Source organism: Drosophila sechellia, unplaced genomic scaffold (assembly GCF_004382195.2).
Source record: "Drosophila sechellia strain sech25 unplaced genomic scaffold, ASM438219v1 U_187, whole genome shotgun sequence".
Taxonomy (NCBI): Eukaryota; Metazoa; Arthropoda; class Insecta; order Diptera; family Drosophilidae; genus Drosophila; species Drosophila sechellia.
The window spans coordinates 9511-19020 of record NW_022611124.1 but is presented as its reverse complement, the minus strand read 5'-3'; positions in this window follow the sequence as shown (position 1 = coordinate 19020).

Genomic DNA, 9510 nt, shown 5'->3' with positions numbered 1-9510 from the left:
GCTCTTAGACCAGAAGTAGAAAAACAAATACAAGAGCTGCTCGCAAACGAGCTGGAGATAGCAACGAAGACGGCGATGAGAAGAGCACTGTGCGCAACAACAAAAGTAACGGCGAACATGACGACAGAAGAATATGGATATGGATACACAACAAGAGTAGAAGCCACTATAAGGAGTACAAACGAATGCCCAATATAGTCAAGACACAAGACACAAGACACAAGAGCTCTTCGCAAACGACATAATTAATCCCTTACGATCTCCATAAAATTCCCCAATATGGATTGTCCCAAAAAAATGGACGCATCAGGGCAGAGAAAACACAGAATGGTAATTGACTATAGAAAATTAAACATGGTTACCATTCCAGACAGATACCCCATACCGGACATTAACAACGTACTTGCACAGCCAGGACAGAATAAGTTTTTCTCAGTCATTGACCTCAAAAGCGTCTTTCACCAAATCCCACTAAGAAAATCCGATATTGAAAAAACGGCATTCTCAGTTAACCAGGGTAAATACAAGTTTACCAGACTACCGTTTGGACTTAAAAACGCTCCTTCAATTTTTCAACGGACGCTGGACGATATCCTTAGAGAACATATAGGAATTAGGTGTTTCGTATACATCGATGACATCATCATCTTTAGCAAAAATGAGGAAAACCATCTAAAAGACATCAAGATAATATTTAATATTCTAGAAGAAGCAAATATGCGAATCCAGCTCGACAAATTTGAATTCCTCAAAAAAGAAGTGGAATTCTTAGGGTCCGAGCCAAAGACCCTCAAAGATCTTCGTTCCTTTTTAGGACTCTCAGGGTTTTACGTCGCTTTATCAAAGATTATGCGAAACTCGCAAAGCCCCTTACAGCCCTTTTAAGAGGGTAAGAGGGCCGAGGACGTATTTCAAAAAAACGCCTCAAGCAGAACGCTAATCTACCTGGCCGAAAACGCTAGGGAAGCATTCAATAAACTAAAACAAACTCTAGCTTCCGAAGAATTCCAATTGACCACCGATGCCTCCGATTATGCCATAGGAGCCGTATTATCTCAGCAGGAGAAACCAATAATGTTTATTTCTAGAACCTTAAGTAAGGAAGAAGAAAGTTACGCACCGAACAAAAAAGAAATGCTGGCCATAATTTGGGCAATACAAACTCTTCGAAATTTTTTGTATGGTCCAACCAAACTAAAAATATTCACAGATCACGAGTCTCTCACACACCAAACCAATCCAAAAAGCCGTAACGATCAAATGAAAAGATGGAAACAATTTTAGAAGAATACACCCACGAACTTTTGCACAAACCTGGCAAGGCAAACGTGGTTGCAGATGCATTGAGTAGACCTCCCTTGCAAACGCATTGAGAACTAAATGCTATGACAGCATAGCATTTCGGGGCTCTCCCGAAAAACGAATACCCATGGCAGAAGAACCAATAAATGTTTTTAAAAATCAAATTCTGCTATCTTTAGGAAATAAATCTTACAAATTTGAAATTGTTTTTCCAACATATCACAGACACACTATTACAGAACCAATATTCAATTCAGACAATTTGATACAAATTTTAAAAGACTCAATCCGTCCGTCATAAATGGAATTTACACCGACGAGGAAACCTTAGGGAAACTACAAGAAATTTATCCACTTTTTAATAATTACAAAACCAGATTCTCTTATAAAATAGTTACAGACCTGACCGACGAAAATGATAAGAAAACGCAATTATATCGGAACACAGACAACAGCCAAAGAGTAGGCCAAGCAGTAGGTCAGAGTTTATAGTTTTTTGTTCGTGAATTTTTAAACTAAAATCAAATCCAAAATAGTGGCACAAATTGTTAATAGTGACCCTTAAGTCGCTATCTGTGATATTGTAGTGGAACTCAACGTGAATTTGTTTGCACGAAGTGGGGCTCCGCTGCCCAGCGGCCACGCGGTCGCTTGTGTCTTAGACACTCTGCTGCTTGAACTGTAAGCTTTTAGCTGGCAGATTTTGATTATGGATAACGTTCCACAGCAAAAATCTATCGATTATGAGTCGATGAAGCTAATTGCTGGCGCTGGCCCTAAAGAGATTCGGAAGGAATTGACAAAGAGCTGGCTGAGTGAAGATCCAGCCTTCGCTACTACCAGTATTTCTAATACCTACTGCAGCTCGACCTTCACACTGACCACCACCAGCTCGACTATCTCGTCTGCGTACATATTCACCTCCTCCTTGAGCGGCAACGTATGCTCTACTACTGCCAGTACAACTCACAACAGTGCATCTGTCAGCTCAATTGCGAAGCCACAATCTGCCTCCGGCTGGCAGGATGTCTCCTTTAAATCTAGGAATAGAGGAAATATAAAGAGAGCAGGTGCGGTCCTCTCCCCTAAAATGGTAAAAAAGGTGGCGTCTGACAAGCCGGCTAAAATCACTGCCAATCGCTTCCAAGCCCTTAGCGACAAGGAAGATATGGTCCTGGGCGTGGAATCTTCGAGTGACAACGACGAGCCATGCTCCTCGAATACCGCCCTCAACCGTGCCGCAAGGAAAGCAGGACAAAAACAACAGCTGAAAGGTGCTCACCAAACTGTACCAGCCCCGAAATCAAGCCGTCACTCTAAGGTACCTAGAATGATGTTTCCCAATGTGGTGAACTTCACATCATTTCGCGACGAGCTGGACGCTCTTGTGGGAGGGAGACTCCTATACAATAAAGGCCCTGAATTCGGGAGATTGCGCTGTTCAGTGCAACTCCCCAGAAAGCTACAGGCTGGTGGCCCGTCACTTTCTTGACAAAGGATCCCTTTTCCATCACCATCAGCTACCGGAGGACCGACCCTACAAGATTGTCATGCGCAATATTCACCACGGAGTCCCATCGGTGGATATCATCGCAGCCCTCCAGAACGAAGGACATAACGTTGTACGGATTTATACTCCGCGCAACAAGGCTACCTCTCTTCCTCTTAATATGAGGTTCATTGACCTCAAAAAAGCTGAGAACAACAATCAAGTAAAGGGCATACCGGTTGTCTGTAGGCACAGGGTAACTTGTGAGAAACCCCGTAAGCAATCGGAACCGATTCAATGCCACAGGTGCCAAGGCTATGGTCATACCAAGGCATATTGTTCTCGGCACTATATATGCAGAGAATGCGGAGAAAATCACCCCACTGCAGAGTGCAAGCTGGAACAGGACGAGGCCAGATTCTGTTTTCACTGTGGCGGCCCCCATGCAGCAAACTTTAAAGGTTGCAAAAAATACCTGCTAGAGGCTTCTAACCGCAAACATCAACGGAAAGTCAATGAACCCTCTGTTTCTGGTCCTGCAAGAGGAGTACACCAACCCAGTCCACCAGTCCTTATGTCTGGTAAGCCTTCCTTTGCTAGTATAGTCAGAGGAAGTCAGCCCGTCGCCAAGCCTGCCGTTACTGTCCCCCCTGCAAGCGCCAACCTTGAGTCTAAGCTGGAACAACTGTTTTCTAGGCTTGACAGGATGTTGTCACTAGTTGAAACACTAATGCAACTGCTCATGCAAAATCGCACCTTCCCTTCTGCTGCTCAAAATGGGTCCTCTTAAGATAGCAGCTTGGAATGCCAATGGGGCCTCCTCGAAGACCAATGAGATCCTCGCCTTCATCGAGCTTCACGAAATCGACATCCTCCTGCTGTCGGAAACCCACTTCGTTTCCCGGTCCACTTTTAGAATTCCTGGCTTTACCCTCCACACTGCCAACCACCCGGATGACAGCCGTCGCGGAGGTGCGGCGATCCTTATTAGATCACTCATCTCCCATCAACTCTTCTCCACCCTGTCGGAAAATCACATCCAGGCAGCAGTTATCCAGCTGACGGCAAGCAGGGGTACTTTTAACATTGCCTCAGTATACTGCCCTCCTAACCTCAGGTGGACGGAGGCTGACGTTGAGCTTATCATCTCTCAATTTGGCACAAAGTTCCTAGCGGCAGGTGATTGGAACGCAAAGCACAGATGGTGGGGAAACTACAGGATGTGCACTAGAGGCAGGGTGCTGCTCTCCGCTCTGGCGGGCAAAGGTATTGACATTGTTGCAACTGGAGAAGCTACTTGCTATCCCTTTCGAACAAGTGTCACTCCAAGTGCAATTGATTTCGGGATCTCCAAAGGATTCAGACAGCAAGAAATCAACGTGCAAACCCTGACAGAACTGTCGTCTGACCATCTCCCCCTGCTGTTTGTGCTGGATGAAGACGCTCAGCTTTTCAAAAGTGTCACTAAAATGCTGTCACCTACTGCAAATACTGTGGCCTTCAAGGAGCACATCGAGGCCACAGTTGATCTCAACATCCCCATTGACACATGCAGTAGTCTGGAAGCTTATGTAGATTACCTCGTAGCTACAATCGCGGAAGCAGCACGGAGGGCCACACCTCCCCCACATCAAGCTCGTCACACGACCGCAAGGAGGGCTCCCATCTTGAGCTTGGAGGCTAGGGAGCTGCTCTCCCACAAAAGGAGCCTCAGGAGACGGTATATCGCCACAGGAGATCCGAACATCAAGCAGCTATACTCTAGTACCACAAACAGACTGCATCGTTTGCTAGCCAGGACCCGACGAGATAATCTGGATACCCTGCTTGAGGGTATTGGCCCAGATAACAACAGCAACTTCTCGTTATGGAGGCTCACAAGAAATATCAAGAGGCAGCCGATGTTTCAATCTCCCATCCTGAGTCAAAGTGGCCTCTGGCTCAAGACGGACGATGAAAAAGCGAGGGCATTTGCTTTGCACCTGACCTCCACCTTCTTGCCCTTCAACCTAACAGACGACTCAAACCGCGTAGAAATCAATAATTTTCTGGACGCTCCGACTGTACCGGCTCGCCCCATTAGGCATACCACTCCGCAGGAAGTCATGATGCAGCTGAAGGCGCTACACATCAAGAAAACCCCTGGTTACGATAGCATCGACAACCGTGCTGCGAAGTCTCTGCCACGCAAAGGAGTCCTAGCCTTAGTAAAAATTTTTAATGCCATGCTAAGGCATGCAAAATCGGACACGAAGCGTCTGTACCACGATGCGACTCCCAAGTACTGCCTCAACTCCTTCACGTTTCCTGGCGGCCTCAGTTGCGCTATTGCCGCTACCTTCTCAGGATCCGTTCCAATACCTTGATTCGTCACGCGGTGACCCAAGTATTGTAGTTCCTTTCTAAAGAATTTGCACTTATCCGCATTCACTTTCAGGTTCGCCGCTCGTAGCCTCTTGAACACCTCCTTCAAGTTGCGCATGTGTTCCTGCAGCGTCCGTCCGTTATGCCGACAGGCTTATGGCCCACCCGAACCGACTAGCAACTATCCTAGCTGATCCCATCTCTCTCCGAAGACTGAAGAGGGTACACCCCAGCGATCTCCTTACCCGGAGGATAACATAACATATTACATTTTCTTTTGTACTTTATAATTAAGATACCACTTGGTCTCATTTATATTTATCACACATTAGGTTAAGTTCAGAGGAATTACTGAACGATTCCTTTTGAAATCTTAATAAATAGAATTAGTTACTCCAAAAAAAAAAGGACCCGACGAGATAATCTGGATACCCTGCTTGAGGGTATTGGCCCAGATAACAACAGCAACTTCTCGTTATGGAGGCTCACAAGAAATATCAAGAGGCAGCCGATGTTTCAATCTCCCATCCTGAGTCAAAGTGGCCTCTGGCTCAAGACGGACGATGAAAAAGCGAGGGCATTTGCTTTGCACCTGACCTCCACCTTCTTGCCCTTCAACCTAACAGACGACTCAAACCGCGTAGAAATCAATAATTTTCTGGACGCTCCGACTGTACCGGCTCGCCCCATTAGGCATACCACTCCGCAGGAAGTCATGATGCAGCTGAAGGCGCTACACATCAAGAAAACCCCTGGTTACGATAGCATCGACAACCGTGCTGCGAAGTCTCTGCCACGCAAAGGAGTCCTAGCCTTAGTAAAAATTTTTAATGCCATGCTAAGGCTAGGGCACTTTCCAAGGCAATGGAAGCGAGCACGTATCATTATGATACCTAAAGCCGGAAAGCCGCCAACGCAGATCGATGCATATCGCCCAATCAGCCTGCTATCAACTTTCTCTAAGATTTTTGAGAGAATACTCTTAGCCCGCCTGATGGAACTGCCGCAAGTAGTGAACCATATACCTCCACACCAATTTGGTTTCAGGAAGTCCCACGGCTGCCCTGAACAAATACATCGACTGGTAAACCAGGTGACGCATGGCTTCGAGCACAAACTCTACACGGTCGGCGTCTTTCTAGACGTGAAGCAAGCGTTTGACAAGGTGTGGCATGAGGGCCTTCTATACAAGATGAAAACTCTCCTTCCTGCTCCCTACTATGCCATCCTGAGATCGTTCATCTCTAATCGGACGTTCGACGTTGCAGTGCGTGATGCTCGATCCAGCCTGGAAGAGATTCATGCAGGAGTTCCACAGGGAAGTGTTCTTGGGCCCTTCCTATACACCCTGTACACTGCTGACATGCCATCTCCCGCAAACAACGCCGAAGTCCCCCCGGCTCAGCTGCTCCTGGCCACTTACGCCGATGACACTGCCATGCTGGCGTCTCATCCTTCACTGCAAACTGCCTCCAACGCGGTCCAGGATTGGCTGCACGCAATCGAAAAATGGACTGCCAAATGGAATGTGGCCATTAACTCCTCAAAGTCAGCCTGTGTAACTTTTTCCCTGCGACCCGGAACCTGCACAGATCTGACCTTCAATGGAAGCCCTATCACCAATGCTAGATCGCACTGCTACCTAGGAGTTCATCTAGATCGGAGACTGACCTGGGGGGCCCACATCACGTCGGTCAAATCAAAGTCACTGGCGAAGCTAAAAAAGCTCGACTGGCTCTTCCACTCCAGCAAACTTCAAATGAGCTCTAAGGCTCTTTTAATCAAAGCCATTCTCGCTCCAACGTGGAGTTATGCCATCCAGGTGTGGGGAACTGCCGCCAAATCCCAGCTTAATAGGCTCCGTGTGGTCCAGTCAAGAGCTGCACGTCACGCATCTGGGCTCCCCTGGTACGTGACGAACATAGTCATCGAAAGAGATCTGAAAGTTACCCTTCTTGGGGATCAGATTAATTTCCACAGCAGCCGTTATGCCGACAGGCTTATGGCCCACCCGAACCGACTAGCAACTATCCTAGCTGATCCCATCTCTCTCCGAAGACTGAAGAGGGTACACCCCAGCGATCTCCTTACCCGGAGGATAACATAACATATTACATTTTCTTTTGTACTTTATAATTAAGATACCACTTGGTCTCATTTATCTTTATCACACATTAGGTTAAGTTCAGAGGAATTACTGAACGATTCCTTTTGAAATCTTAATAAATAGAATTAGTTACTCCAAAAAAAAAAAAAAAAAAAAAATCGGAACACAGAAGAGCACACTGAAATAGCAGCGAAAACAAACAGCAGCTGTTAGTATAAAGTATATTTTCCACAAATGAGGGCTAAAATCACAAAAATAACGAAGGAATGTCGGAACTGCAAAGAACAAAAATACGAAAGACACCCAAAAAAGCCAGAGCACACCTATAACACAATACCCAGGGCAAATTATTCATTTCGACTTTGATCTCACATGTAAACAAGTAGTCCTCACAGCAATAGATACATTTTCTAAATTCGCACAAGCTTAAATAGTCAATTCACGAGTGTAGTAGGCTAGAGGTACATAAGTCTAGTATAGCAACATAGTATATAAACATTAAGTGTATAAACATTAAGTCATGGTTCGCTTTCGGGTGGCATTCTCTGTGTTTCGCAACATCGGCTCTGTAGCAACAAGCATAGAGGCAGATCGCTAACGGAGAGGGAGCCAGTCGAATGCTAAAGCTGGAAATGTAAAGTACCGAATAAACTGAAGAGGCTAAGTCCTGCGTTCCTGTTTTAATTACATAAGAGGGCTTATAGTACCCCTACGATATCAGAAGAGGGCCGATCAAGAGCCAAAGAAAAAAAATGAATGTTAGCAATGCATCGACGGCGCAGTTAAAAGGGTGGTTGAGTGAAGTAAAAGAACCGACCACGGGAACAAAAAGAGAATTGATTTTGCGTGTGAATAATTTAACAAACGAAAAGCGAAATCAATTGAAATTATTATTAAAAAGCGAGGAAGAAGATTTCTACGGAATCAGCAATAATAAAGTTCAAAAGGGAAAAAGAAATAACGCAAAAGTCGGAGAGCATAAAGACGGCGAAGCTGGAAATAGCAACGAAGACGGCGATGAGAAGAGCACTGTGCGCAACAACAAAAGTAACGGCGAACATGACGACAGAAGCGGGGTACGCAGTTACAAGAACAACAATGCAGACGCAACAAAAACAGCGGCGACGGGAATAGCGACGAAAACGAAGTTTGCGGCATCGAAGACGGCGATGAAGATGGCAGCGGTGAGAAAAGCAACAAAGAATTTGGCGAGAATAAACGAAATACAGTGGGACAAGCTGTGCAAAATATGGATATGGATACACAACAAGAGTAGAAGCCACTATAAGGAGTACAAACGAGTGCCCAATATACTCAAGACACTACCCGTACCCAGATGCTCTTAGACCAGAAGTAGAAAAACAAATACAAGAGCTGCTCGCAATCGACATAATTAAACCCTTACGATCTCCATACAATTCCCCAATATGGATTGTCCCAAAAAAATGGACGCATCAGGACAGATAAAACACAGAATGGTAATTGACTCTAGGAAATTAAACATGGTTACCATTCCAGACAGATGCCCCATACCGGACATTAACAACGTACTTGCACAGCCAGGACAGAATAAGTTTTTCTCAGTCATTGACCTATACGAAAATACGATATTGAAAAAACGGCATTCTCAGTTAACCAGGGTAAATACAAGTTTACCAGACTACCGTTTGGACTTAAAAACGCTCCTTCAATTTTTCAACGGACGCTGGACGATATCCTTAGAGAACATATAGGAATTAGGTGTTTCGTAGATATCGATGATCTTTAGCAAAACTGAGGAAAACCATCTAAAAGACATCAACAAATGTGAATTACTCAAAAAAGAAGTGGAATTCTTAGGGTTTTTAGTGGCCGATACTGAAAGAAAAAGGAATCCTGAAAAAGTCAGGGCTATTGTAGAATTTCCCGAGCCAAAGACCCTCAAAGATCTTCGTTCCTTTTTAGGACTCTCAGGGTTTTACCGTCGCTTTATCAAAGATTATGCGAAACTCGCAAAGCCCCTTACAGCCCTTTTAAGAGGGTAAGAGGGCCGAGGACGTATTTCAAAAAATGCCTCAAACAGAACGCTAATCTACCTGGACGAAAACGCTAGGGAAGCATTCAATAAACTAAAACAAACTCTAGCTTCCGAAGAATTCCAATTGACCACCGATGCCTCCGATTATGCCATAGGAGCCGTATTAGCTCAGGAGGAGAAACCAATAATGTTTATTTCTAGAACCTTAAGTAAGGAAGAAGAAAGTTACGC